We start from the raw sequence: 9,730 nt of genomic DNA, 5'->3' as shown, positions 1-9,730 counted from the left end.
GCCATGCAATTAGAAATGAACTGATCCGCATAATGTAGATATGTCAGTGTTTGTATTGATATATAAGGGTTTTCAATTCAATAGTACTTGCAGAAAAAAATATAATGAAATTATCTGATTTTATTGCATTAAAGATTGTTGTATTTCTTAACATATTTTTTTAATCATTTAAGAGAATTTCTTGTTTTATTTCCTTTTAAGTTATTCATGTGTTATTAATGCATAGTTGTCCTATTATATAAATGATTTTCAGTTCATTCGTTTGAAAGGTTAGATAAAATAAACATTATAAATCATATTTTATTAAACTGAAAATATAGCATTTATTATACTCTATATCAAATTATTAACTAAACTATACTGCCAAAAAAAGAAAAAAAAATGTAATTCCATTTTACATTTTATAAGATTAACCAAAAGTTGCACCTTTGATATCACATAATATTTACAACTACATTTCATTAATTGCCATGAGAGAAAAATCACAGTTTCTTAACAGGAGAGCTGAGCTCACTCATGTACATATGCACTCACTCATTCATTCTGTGTGTGTGTGTGCGTGCGAGTGTATGCCTGTACATGTGAAAAAAAAAAAAAAAAAAAAAAGATTTTACTTTTGATACAATTAATTCACTGACTAGAAAATGAAAATATAAAATAAAGAAAGTGGCAACAGAGTATTACAAAATAAAACTACCTTTTTACAAGACCCTGAATAAGAGGAACACTTGTACAACATATGTGTTGCTATATATAAAATATTCTAAATATCAGTAATAAAGTAGACTAGCTCGAAATATGTAATACCTGTACAAAATTAATGAACTTACTAAACAAAAGCACCAAATTATTTACATCCATTGCAAAACAAAATTTTTACATTGGCTAAAGAAATTTTCAATGCCACAAACTCAAAGAAATCACCCAGTATTTTTGATTTTTTCCTGCACATTATCAATAATTTCTAGAGCAGATACTCCACTCTCAGTTATTTGAACAAGATCTTTTAAGCTATCTCTTATATCAATTTGTATCTTGATCATTTAAGGTACAAATTTGTGTTCATCAACTAGGGTTTTACTGATACCCTGGCATCAGTTGAGATGGCCCTGCCACTGACGCTAGTGATTCTGGATCTGTTAAAAACAAAGTTTTATACTATTCTATTAATTGTACTTCAAAATCAATATCTACAAGTTATTGTTGATTATTTTCCCAATATCCATTTTTAGTATTTTCATTTATCATGTGTGTGTATAGATAGATAGATATAGATATATAGATATATATATTATATATATATATATATATATATATATATTATATATATGTATATATATGTATATATATATATATATATATATATATATATATATTATATATATATTATATATGTATATGTATATATATGTATATATATGTATGTATATATATATATATATATATATATATATATATATATATATATATATATATATATATATATATATATATATATATTTATATATATATATATATGTGTGTGTGTGTGTGTGTGTGTGTGTGTGTATAAATCTCTCATCATTTTTTCTGAACTCCATGGTACTGAGTTTAGATTAGTCTTTTTTTAATGATTACTTCCAAATACAATATTTTTTCATAAAATAATATGAATATCAAAAACTGCTTAAATATGGGAAATACTGAGTATAAACACTTAATTTATGTGGGGTCAGTCATTATCTTCGTGTAATATATGTATCAACAATAGCATAATTTTATGATAATATAGTAATATGTTGCTCTTTATTTACTTAAAATTGGTATTTTCCAAGCGATCTCTTGGTCTCTCAAGAAGTTTTAATAAGTGTATCCTTAAGTTCTCTGTATGCTAACATGAGATTTTTTTTCCATATATAGTGATCTATAAGATAACATGAGATTTTTCCATGTTTAGTGCTTGCTTTTAAAAATTCCATCATAAAACCCAAACCACCCTTCCTATGCATAACTTTCCTCAGATATCTGAATACATTAGTTAACTGGACCGCTATATATACATAGTTTGCTCACCTGTTTCGCAAATGTTTTTTCTTTTTTTCCCCAGAGCTTTCTTTTTCACAGCAGATCGGAGATCAGTGAATTTCTTTCTAATTTCACTTACTGATCGCATGACCCGGTAGTATGCATTAACCTTCTCGGTCACTGATTCCCGAGCACAATTCTTCACTTGGACTGCCACTTTAGAGTCAAGTTTACCCATTATAACAGACTTCATGTTAGCAACTTCTGAAATCATTGCCAGAGCCTCTTCATCCGTGAAATTAGGACGTCTCCTCCTCACTTCGGTGGTGCTTCCAGCCATTGTTGTTTTTCGGGGTGCTCTTATTTCATTGGTTAGAATGTCCTTTATAATTCTGTAAGGCTTTCCCTGATTGGTCAATTAGCATTCGTACTACTATCTGAGGGCATCCCATCATACTATGGTTACGATGTTTATTTTTTGCTTACGAGGTGCTTCCGATGTCGTATTATTTTTCGAGTATGGGAGATTTGCGACGCCGTAAGGACATCGTACTTTACGAGAATGTAACCCGCTTCGAGAGTTTTGAGTCCACAGCTAGTGTTGGTGTTGGCACAAACGTAATTGTTGTCCAAGGGAGCGGAGAATGCGTCCCCTCAACCGGATGGATTCTAATGCCTTCAAGCACTGCTACAAGGACTGTGTCTGGTCACCACCTGAGTGCCTGCCCCAAGGCTAAGGATGTGGTGCATGCAGAAAACTCGTACAGGCTGGAGAAGGGGGCCGAAACCCAGCTGTCCTCAGTTCCTGGGCTCTAACTGTAAGCTGCTGTCGAACAACCAGCACGATGCAGGTGGAGGGCTCAGTAGTTAGGAACCCATGCCCTTGACAGTGGACACCGGGACGGAGAAGACCTTAGTGCGGCCTGACATGTTGGCCAATACACTCCACAGAGGCTGTGTAGCATCGGCGTGGGCATCACGGTGCAGTAGCTGCCGGTGTATGTCGCCGATCTGGACACACACGCACGCACACACTGAGTAAATTAGTGAGTGCATGTGTGTATGCGTGAGTACATGAGTGAGCTTAGCTTTCTTTTTAATAATAGTGCTTTAATTAAACTATGACAGAGAGCTTAACTGAAGTCAGCAAATACTATTGAATTGAAAAACCTTATATATCAATACTAACACTGAAATATCTACAATTAACTAAATCTCATGCGGATAAGTTCATTTCTAATTGCATGGCCTGTAACCTGCCCTGCTATTCTTCGTTCTTGCACTTGTCACCATCATTTTCTACAACTTCATGGGGAGCTGGGATTCTTCTCTTCACACAGTAATTATGCAGGAGGAGACATGCACTTATAGTTTTGAAACATTTAGCAAGACTATATAGCAGTGTGGCACCAGAATGGTGTAAGCACCTAGATCTTGATTTCAGGATGCCAAAAGTTTGGTCACTAATAACACGATCCCTTGTGTGGGTCCTGTTATGTCTTCCTTTAGCTGATGTACTAGGGTTTACTACTGGGGTCATGATGTATGGCTCACATGGGAACCCATTATCACCTACAAGGAAAATCATATATATGTAAACATATGAAAGATTTAATACTCATACAAGATTTATATGTTAATAAATCATACTTATATCTTATAAACTATATATATTGACTCTAATTTCAATTAGAAAAGTGAATAAATATTAAGACATATTAATAGTATATATTGTGAGAAATGCCACATCAATATTAAAAAAAAAAAAAAATGCACAATGTATAAAATGTACTCTGGTGATATTTAAGGTCTTGAAGCAAACATTAGATAAAGGAAAGCTTATGATTTATAAAATAGTTACAGGTCTAAAATACAATTTTTGGTGCTAAATATTTTACTATATGCTGACATTGGATTCAGTGTTATTATCTTTTAAAAAATGGAAAGACACTTAATAAAAGAATAACCACCAAATGCTCCAACTTTGAAGCGTTGACGAAGGAAGCTGTTGGCCCAGATAAAGGCATCATGTGTACTGCCAGGATACTTGGAGTTGTAGTTGGTGATTAGTCCATCTGTATTACAAACCACCTGGACATTTAAGGAGTGTTATCTTTTTCTGTTCACAAATAAATGTTCATCCATAACAGGAGCTTTTATGGAAACATGGGTGCAATCTTTCGCGCCTATGGCCCTAGGAAAGTTGCTCACTTTCGCAAACTCCTCTACAGTCTTTAATCTCTCTGTTGCAGTTGATGGCATTTTAATTCCTCTTCTCGCCCTCTCACACAAAATCCATGTCACTGAATTAATAATTCGACTTACACTTGCCTGTGTCAATCCTAAATATCAGTAATAAAGTAGACTAGCTCGGAATATGTAAAACATGTATAAAATTAATGAACTTTACTAAACAGAAGCACCAAATTGTTTACATCTGTTACAAAACAAAATTAAACAAAGTATTTTTACTTTGGCTACAGAAACTTTCAATATCACATAATTTACTATAATAATGTATGTATTCAAAGAAATCACCTAGCATCTTTGATTTTCTTTCCAGCACATTGACAATAATTTCTAGAGCAGATACTCCGCTCTCAGTAATCTGAACAAGATCTTTTAAGCTATCTCTTATATCAATTTGTATCTTGATCATTTCAGGTACAAACTTTTGTTCATCAACTGGGGTTTTACTGCCCACTCTCCATTTTCTGGGGATCTGAGACTGCCTATCAGCAGGAGATCTCTTACCAGTTCCTGTATGAGAAACTTCTGGATCTTCTAGTCCTGAGATATTTTTTCCTCAAAGACCTGTGTGTGTGTATTTTCTGTTGAATCATCTATTCACATATAATAATCATGGTCTATGTGGGAATCCTTTGTTATTATTGTCATAGCACACATGACCCTGGCATCAGTTGAGAAGGCCCTGCCACTGATGCTAGTGATTCTGGATCTAAAAACAAAAAAAAACAAAGGGAGAAGGTTTTATACTATTCTACTAATTGTACTTCATACTTGCTAATTATTGGAATGTCAGTTGCATCAATTTGGGAAGAGAACTGGTCCCAGAATGACACCTAAAAACTTGGGTAACATGATGTTGACAGCTGCTTGACTACCTTGGGACACTACATCTTGCCAGGACAGACGCAATTTGGTGCTTCTGTTGGGAAGACCTCTTGAGTACCCTTGTGACCTGAGATACCTTGTGTTGCACTGCTATAAGCCTCTATTATGCAGTGTGATGTGCTGATTCCCCCCTGTATTGTGCCCATAAAATAGTGTACTTGTGAAAAACTAGTGTCAGTAAGGGATAGACATGTTATTTTGTGTTTACTACGTGCCCTGCCTAGCTTCTTGGTGTTCTTGGACGCTATGGTGATAAGTGCCTCTTGGAGCTGTTCTGTATTCACGACCTTGTAGTTAAGCACAACGTCTGCCTAGCCTGCCTGGTGTTGGTGGCTGATAGGTTGGATGGTCGGTGTAAAAGTGGTGTCAGGAGTGTGATTTGTGATATTTGAACAGTGAAATGCGCCGACTCATCATGTCGTCCAAAGATGGCAGCCATGAGGGAGAGGAGGATATGAATGAGGCAGGCACGAGTGAGGTAAAGCTGAGCCAGATAGACCTGATTACTGCCATGCTGGCTGGTATGAAAGAGTAAATGGCACAAAGAGCTCGTGAGCAGGAACAGGGGGCAGAAGAGCAAGTATAGAGGGAAAGAAGAGCAGGCGCACCATCTCGTCGAGATGCAGGCTAGGAAGGCGGAGGAACAGTTCTGCCATCTTGTTGAGGTGTTACAAAGCAATCTCGCATCTGTGACGATGGAAACTCAGCAATACACCGGCAGGGCCTGCGACAGTGTGAAGAGTGAACTGCTGGAGGAAGTGCAGACTCTGAAAGGTGAGGTTCAAGGCCTGAGGGAGGAGGTGAAGGCAGAAAGGCGGCGTCACGAGATAACAACGTCGCACGTGGAGAAGGCGGACGCGGTTCTGGCAGCAGATGCTAGAGTGGGGGATTTACTGGGGTCTGCCTGGGGTCCGTGGCAGGGAACCCCCGGGACTAGCAGCGTCGTGTCGGAGTCGGTGGCCGCTGCAAGAGGTTGGGGACCCATCGGAACCATTGCCTTGAGTAGAGGTAGCGGAAAACTCGGACTCGGTCATCCCATCTAGCTGCCTCCCTCACCCCCCTCCCTTCCCTCCGGGCGTGTTAGTTCACGGCACGCGTTCTCCACCCAGCAGCCCCTCAGTTTCCAGACATTCTGTGAGGCATAAGCCAGAGGGAACAAAGCCAGGACAGACTAGTTTGGTGATCCTGCTGTGAAGACCTCGCGAGTACCCTTGTGACCTGAGATACCTTGTGTTGCACTGCTATGAGCCAGTATTGTGCAGTGTGATGTGCTGGTTCACCCCTTTATTGTATTCACTTAGCGCCTTGCCTTGCCTCGTGGTGTTCTGGGACACTGGTATTAGGCGCCACTTGCAGGTTTTCTGTGTTCACGACCCTATGGTTAGCGCGCTGTCTGCCTAGCCTGCCTGGTGTTGGTGGCTGATAGGTGGGGCGACTGGTTTAACAATATTTTCAGTTTGATGAAAAATTATAATGTTTATTTTATTTAACCTTTCGAAGACAGTGTACATATGAAGTGAAAATCATTTACATACATAGGAAAACTATGTATTAATAACACTCTTAAATAATTATAAATAACATTCATAAATATAATGTTCTTGGTAGGAAAACTGAAATACAAATATTTTTAATGCAATAAAATCAAAGAATTTCAATTTAAATCTCTTTTCTGTATTGCATAATTGTGCCTTAAACTATGACAGAGTTTAACTGGATACCATTTAATTATAAAACCTTACATATCAATACTAACACTGAAATATCTACAATTAACTAAATCTCATGTGGATAAGTACATTTCTGATTGCATGGCCTGTAACCTGCCCTGCTATTCTTTGTTCTTGCACTTGTCACCATCATTTTCATCAACTTCATGGGGAGCTGGGATTCTTCTTTTCACACAGTGATCATGCAGGAGACATGCACTTATAATTTTGGAACTTTTAGCAGGACTATATTGCAGTGTGGTACCAGAATGGTGTAAGTACCCATTATCACCTGCAAATAAAATTATATGTATATATGTGCATGTGTGTGTGTATGTGTACATATGCAAGATTTGATACTCATACTTATACAGCTTTATATGTTAACAATCATACTTATATCTTATTAACTATATATATTGACTAATTAATTTTAATTAGAAAAGTGTGTACTGTCAGGATACTAGGAGTTGTAGTTGGTGATTAGTCCATCTGCATTACAAACCACCTGGACATTTAAGGAGTGTTATATTTTTCTGTTCACAAATAAATGCTCATCCATAACAGGACCTTTTATGGAAACATGGGTGCAATATATTGCATGTATGACCCTAAGAAAGTTGCTCACTTTCGCAAAATCCTCTACAGTCTTTAATCTCTCTGCTGCAGTTGATGGCATTTTGAGTTCTCTTCTCGCCTTCTCACACAAAATCCATGTCACTGAATTAATAATTCGACTTACACTTGCCTGTGTCAAACCTCAAGAATCTCCAATGAGACTTTGAAAAGTTCCACTGGCATAAAACCTTAGTGATACAAGGAATTGGGTATAAATGGGCACAGCATGAGATATCTTAATAGATGCCATTACTAATACGAAGAGGATCTAATGGGCCCCTATATTTCCTCTCATGCCTCAAAGCTCTGTCCCGGAACCCCCGGGCCTCGCAGCGTCGTGTCGGAGCCGGAGGCCACTGCAGGAGGCTGGGGACCCGTCGGAACCGCTGCCTTGGGTACAGGTGGCGGAAAACTCGGACCTGGTCAACCAGCCTCGCTGCCTCCTTCACCCCCTCCCTCCCCTCCGGGCGTGTTAGTTCATGGCACGCGTTCTCCACCCTACAGCTCCTTAGTTTCCATTCTGTGAGGTATAAGCCAGCTGAGTACGATGGGAAGGTGGCCTGGGAGGCATATGTCGCCCAATTTGAAATGCTGGTATCTGTCCAGGAAGAGAAGGCACTACAGCTGGTAACAGTGCTACGGGGTCCCCCGGTAGAAGTGTTGGGGCATCTACCACCGCCCCAACATGTCTCTTACACCAGCGTGATGGACACTTTACAACCCCATTTCGGGCATCACCACCAGGCCGAGGTATATCGGGCTTGCTTGAAGAAGCGGACTCGTGAGCGTGGCAAGACGCTGTCCCAGCTGGCACAGGATGTGGAGGCGCTGGTAAGGGGGTTGTAACCTGCAGCTTCGGAAGAGATGATCGTGGTACTGGCCCGCGATTTCTTTGTTGAAACCTTTGCAGTACTAGCAGTTGCAAATCTACGTCTAGCAGGCACACCCAGAGGAGGTGGCGCTGGCGAGGTCCTTGGAGTTTGAGGCCTTCCCGAAGGTAACCAGTGGCCTAGAGCCGGTCGCCCAGAACTGCCATGACCTCTGGGGCCGGAAAGTGAAAATGAAGGCAGTATTGAGGAGGGTTAACCTGTACAGATTCAACGGCTAGTGTTGGGGCTGTAGTGAGAAAGGGCACAGATGCAGTAGTTGTCCAAGGGAGCTGAGAATGTGCTCCCTCAACCGGCTGGATTCTAATGCCTTCCAGCAGTGTTACAATAACTGTGGCAGGTCTGGTCATCACCTGAGTGGCTGCTCCAAACCCGGACAGGCTGGAGAAGGGGGCCGAAACCCAGCTGTTCTCAGTTCCTGGGCTCCAACTGTAAGCTGCAATCGAACAACCAGCACAATGCAGGTGGAGGGCTCAGTAGTTGGGAGCCTATGCCCTTGACAGTGGACACCGGGACCGAGAAGACCTTAGTGCGGCCTGACATGTTGGCCAATACGCTCCATAGAGGCTGTGTGACGTCACAGGGCAGTTTGTGCAGTTCAAGGGACCAGTGGAGGCTCGTATCGGCATCACGATGCAGCAGCTGCCGGTGTATGTCGCCGATCTGGACGATCTGGACACGCACGCACGCACACACAGAGTAAATGAGTGAGTGCATATGTGTATGCATGAGTACATGAGTGAGCTTAGCTCTCTTTTTAATAATAGTGCTTTAAACTATGACAGAGAGCTTAACTGAAGTTTGCAAATACTTTTGAATTGAATAACCTTATATATCAATACTAACAGTGAAATATCTACAATTAATTAATCTCATGCGGATAAGTTAATTTCTAATTGCAAGGCCTGTAACCTGCCCTGCTATTCTTTTGTTCTTGTACTTGTCACCATCATTTTCTACAACTTCATGGGGAGCTGGGATTCTTCTCTTTATGCAGGAGGTGACATGCACTTATATTTTTGGAACATTTAGCAGGACTATATAGCAGCGTGGCACCAGAATGGTGGAAGCACTTAAATCTTGATTTCAGGATGCCAAAAGTCTGCTCAATGATAACACGAGTCCTTGTGTGGGTCCTGTTATATGTTCCTTTAGCTGATGTACTAGGATTTACTACTGGGGTCATGATGTATGGCTCACAAGGGAACCCATTATCACCTGCAAGGAAAATTAAATACAGTACAGTATATGTATACATATGTAAGATTTAATACTCATACAAGATTTATATGTTGATAAATGATACTTATATCTTATAAACTATATATATTGACTCTAATTTCTATTAGAAAAGTTAATAACTATTAAGATGTATTA

The sequence above is a fragment of the Penaeus japonicus genome, unplaced genomic scaffold (genome assembly GCF_977035675.1).
Source record: "Penaeus japonicus unplaced genomic scaffold, GWHDUDI00000001_assembly GWHDUDI00000013, whole genome shotgun sequence".
NCBI lineage: Eukaryota > Metazoa > Arthropoda > Malacostraca > Decapoda > Penaeidae > Penaeus > Penaeus japonicus.
The sequence above is the reverse complement of the archived record's forward strand: the minus strand, read 5'-3'. Positions refer to the sequence as shown.